Raw genomic sequence first — 5,000 nt, 5'->3', positions numbered from 1 at the left:
TAGATTCTTAGTTCATCATTCAGTGTCTCTCTATAATAGAAGACGCAAGAGTGACTGGAGATTTGGAAATTTGGAAAAAAAAAATGATCGTCACCGGAGTAGCAAAAGCAAGTAGCATGCTAGGGAGAAATGCTTAGTGTGCCGCCAACTTTAGTCGGGGCCCTTTGTCTCTCCTTTGTATTGTCTCTGGCTCCATCGCACAGTGGACCTCGAATTGTACGAAGATTGATAACAAAGGCATTTTCTTTCTTATTTATTTCACTTTCTCCAAATTCTGAAGAAGAAGTGATTGAAAAGAATTTGAGTTCAAAATAATGTTATTTAATTCTATTTATTTTTTACTTTATCTTATATGTTTGTTTAATTTACTTTGTCTATTTGTTATATTTATCTATCTATCCATGAGTTATCACAATTTGACAAAGCTGTACTCAATATAAGACTTGAACACAGATAAACATTTACCAGAATTCCAATCACTTTTTTGTAGAAAGTTCATTTGTGATTTATGAACAGACGTATCATCAGTTAGCAAACACTGTTCCTATCGTTAAGACAATTTTCTGAACTTAGATATCAAGATAAACACGACATCTGCAAAAAATACCAAACTGTTTCACCTGTGGAATGTACAATCTATGAATCACACAAGCATGGCGTTGCTGTAGTAACGCGAGAGTAAACAAAGGCCCTGCAACGAGCATAACGAAATTCGCAAGGAATGCTCAATACAGGGTTCGCACGTCCAAAACAAAAGCAAATTTATCTAGATTATATCTCTTGAAGATGTTTGAGGGGAAGTATTAGATGTGTTAATTATTTAAACGCATGTCCTGATGCGACGGTAGGGTCCGAGGAGGAGGAGGAGGAAGAGGAGGAGAAGGGAGTATTATGGCGACGTCGATGAGTTGAATGGAGTTTGTAACTTAGTACGACCGCAAACGTCGGTCGAAGAGGGTGTTGATGTCGCGCGCAGTGATGGGGACATATTTACCAACATAATTATTTAATCCATTCCATTATTCCTTTGCACTGTGAGTTAAATAACACTGGAAAACTAGATATTTTATTAATCGTGATGGTTGTGTGAAACTTTTCATTGTTTGAAGTGATATTAACTTTGTGCGTTTAAGTTTGTTGTTTTTTTCGAAACACGCACCTGGACAAGACGTCTGGACACCGGGAAAGCACGCTTTCAATTGACGGAAACGATAACTTCCACAGCAACTACCGGTGGTGTCATAATAAGTTATAAATAGCATAACATAAAGCAAAGAGCTTATATATTTTTTAACATTAACTACTGCCAATGTAAGAATAGAATAGACAAGTAATTGTTGAAATAATTACTCGAAGGTATTTGAACTACCCAAAAACAAAATAAGTAAACGAATAAATTGGTTGATGATTAAAATAAGATTTAGATTTCATGAGTGATGTGCAATGAAATGACGATGAAATGTGTCGACAAAAACGCAAAATAGAACATCAAATTTCTGTGTTCTTAGGAAACTGCTTTGACCATAACAAGGTAGTTTGTCATGTCTCAGAATTTAAATTAATCTGTCAGAATTTGTGATCAGCGGCCTTTTTAGAATAAGGACAACTCCTATACCTTAGTAGTAAGAAGGTTTTCCTTGTCCTTAGGACGATCCGGGAAGGACACAATTGGTAAGTAAATTAACAGATAGAAAATATCATTGTTAAAATATCAATTTCATTTTATTATATTTTACTGTATCATATTTGAATTGGTCTTCAATTTGATTTAATTCAATTTTATTTATATATATATATTTTTTTTTCCGCATTATAGTTACCAAACTGAGGTTGAATTACCCCCTGGGGGTAATTTAACAAATTTTCAGGGGTAATGGTAAGGTGACAAAAAATAACAATAAGAATTCTGAAAGTCAAGAAACCAAAGAATTTCTCAACTACGTTTCAAATCATGCAGCTCCATCCATCCCACTGATGTTCTTGACATCTTTGGCAGTCATTAGAGATGCACAATATTCAAATACAATAATTAAACGAAGTTATCTGTAGTGTTTCAATTTAGTTACATATATCAATGTTGAGTACAATTTGTGAAAGGGGTAACATGTTTAATGTGGCATGTTAAATTGGGTAACAAAGTGGAAAATTAGGAACTAATGGCCTTTTCCTACGCAGTTCCCTTAGTAAGCCTCGACTGAGTTACTGTGTGGTCAGTCAGTCGGCCTTTGGTTCCAAGCCTTATTGCTTTCCTAAGAAATATATATAAATAAAATGAATAACTGAATTAATTGATGAATAAATAAATGAAATAAAGTAAATGAATAATTAAATCAATATTTTAACGAAAATTATGTAATCATGACATTATTCGAGTTCAATTCAGGAAATATTCAAATTCATCAATTGCCCATTTTCCGCATCAGTCGATATGACGTCATGTCGATTTCAAAATCCATTTTCTGATTCGCAGACGCGAACGTGACGTCACGATTAAGTCCCGCCCCTCTCGCGGGAAGAAAAGACTTAATTTGGTAGTTGATGAACACGAAAGATATTAGACTTGATAACGATTTTGACATGAATAATAAAAGAAAACGTGTCCGTGTGTTGCAAGAAAAATGACAGGCTACATGATATCAGTTAAATAACCGGTTGTATCTAGCCAATTAGAGAGCCGGCTATTTAAATGCGTTTTTCTAATAAGACCGGTAATATTAGGAATGTCGTTATACCTGAGACGACCTTTTGCCGGCTTCTAAAACCGGCAGGACAGTTGTTGCGTGTGGAGGTCACGTGTGTGTGACGTCACTGTTTCTGTCTACTCAATTTCTACTTATCTACCAACCTACTTACCTACCTACCTACCCTCCTCCATACTCTACCTATCTACCAACCCACCTATTTGCCAACCTACCCACCCTCACCTTCCAGCCTAGCCCTAAGCTCCACCCTCACCCACCCTCACCCACCTTAACCCCCTACCCTAACCCCTTACCAGCGTCTTAGTTAAATTCCTGAATATTCTTTTAATAAACATTTTAGAAGAAAATGAACATAAGTAGAGGTAACCAACGTATTTTTAAAAATAGACTTATACAAAAATCAGATTATATATCTTATTTCCATTTATCTTTTACCATTATGATTACAACTGTTATCAGTGTTATTTGATTAATTTTGTCTATCATTATCTTTAGTATTATTATTATCATCCTTAATATTATTACATCATTGTCATTATTATTGTTATTTTATTTTTATTTTATTTATTTATTTATTTTAATTTTTATTGTTATAAGAGAATCGGTGCTATTTGATATGTCATGGATTAATTAAAATACATTTAACGACTTACCTACCAGAGAGTCGGGTGGTGGGGAGGGGTTGTCACGAATATAAATAAAATCGCCTGACGGCAGCCAGAACAAAAGGGCCACCACATACGGCTGAATAGAATCGTCTGGCGTTTGTTTCAACATAGATACAAACACACACACACACACACACACACACACACACACACACATATATATATATATATATATATATATATATATATATATATATATATATATATATGTATATATATATTTGTACAACACTGAATGGGTCCCAGTGATTAGAGATACATTTTTTATCAACCACAATGCACTTTAATTCTGAGCCATATCTCTCTTGGTGGTGTATTGGTTTAAAGGTCAGATATCAACAGATATACCATTCACTAAAAATCATCGAAAAAGTACTTTTTAAAAGCATACAAATAAAGTTTTTACCTATTACAGAAGAATTTATTCAGAAAATTCACTTTTAATTGCGCCTCGCATACCACTTTTCCGAAGTTTAGATACACAGAATAACAATATTGTGTTTGGCAACTGTGACGTCACGAACGCGGAATTCCCCGAACCTTTCCCGAAGCGCACGGGCGGAATGTTTCGAATAGCAGACGACACAATGAAATGAAGACAAAACTTGGCAAAATTTGGCAAAAAACAATTTTGTCTTCATTTCATTGCGTCGTCTGCTATTCGAAACATTCCGCCCGTGCGCTTCGGGAAAGGTTCGGGGAATTCCGCGTTCGTGACGTCACAGTTGCCAAACAAACAATATTGTTATTCTGAATATCTAGACTTCGGAAAAGTGGTATGCGAGGCGCAATTAAAAGTGAATTTTCTGAATAAATTCTTCTGTAATAGGTAAAAACTTTATTTGTATGCTTTTAAAAAGTACTTTTTCGAGCAATACGATGATTTTTAGCGAATGGTATATCTGTTGATATCTGACCTTTAAGTCACTCGACACTGGTAACGTTCTCGCCGCATAGGTTCGAGTCCTCGGGCGTACCACGTTACAATTTCTGCATTCGCCTATATGGCTTAGAATTAAAGTGCATTGTGATTGTGGTTGATAATATATATATATATATATATATATATATATATATATATATATATATATATATATATATATATATATGTACGTATGTATGTATTTACTTAATGTACATCTAATATGTATTTGTGTCTCCATTCTGAGCTGTAAATGGAAATCAATCTTATTTGTGTAGGTGGAACAGAAAGGACAATGTAATTATATATATATATACATATACAGTTATTTATTATTATTGTTATTCATTTATCTATTTATTTATGGTAAATCTCGGCGAAAAGAAATTTAGTTCCTTGTTGCCGACGAGATGCTGTCACTCATTCTGACAACGTTGGCAGAAAGGCTGACGTGTAGGGCTTCGCGAGACTAGTAGGAAGCCAACCTGTTGTCAGAGAGAGACGCTTCGTTGGCGATAATTGACCGGCGCTTCTATCCTTTTTGGGTGGGCAGTGTCACGATGGTTTAGAAGAGGTTTAAAGCGACAAACGGAAGTTAAAAGTAATCAGCGTTTTTATTTGTTATTTATTATTTATTCACTAATTTAATGTATTTATTTCTTTATTTATTTTCATTTATTTAGAGTGGACACGAGTATGCAGGCATAA

General features: G+C 34.6%; 1 protein-coding gene across 7 annotated transcripts in view; it reads left to right on the top strand.

Annotated features, from left to right (window-relative positions):
- LOC143026788 (uncharacterized) overlaps positions 1-5,000 on the top strand; it is a 119,433-nt gene that overhangs the window by 63,990 nt on the left and 50,443 nt on the right. For 2 of the 7 annotated variants that reach the window (XM_076187585.1, XM_076187581.1), the window contains exon 1: positions 923-1,671. The exons of 1 other annotated variant lie outside the window; for it this stretch is intronic. The gene's annotated coding sequence lies outside the window, so the exon portion shown is untranslated. Of the gene's footprint in view, positions 1-921; positions 1,672-5,000 lie in introns of those variants that run through there. 4 more of the 7 variants (XM_076187593.1, XM_076187589.1, XM_076187565.1 and 1 more) reach the window with 3 other exon arrangements.

Source organism: Oratosquilla oratoria, chromosome 1 (assembly GCF_046742065.1).
Source record: "Oratosquilla oratoria isolate Oo_2021 chromosome 1, ASM4674206v1, whole genome shotgun sequence".
NCBI lineage: Eukaryota > Metazoa > Arthropoda > Malacostraca > Stomatopoda > Squillidae > Oratosquilla > Oratosquilla oratoria.
Note: the sequence above shows the minus strand (reverse complement) of the source record. Positions and strands in the feature narration are given on the sequence as shown.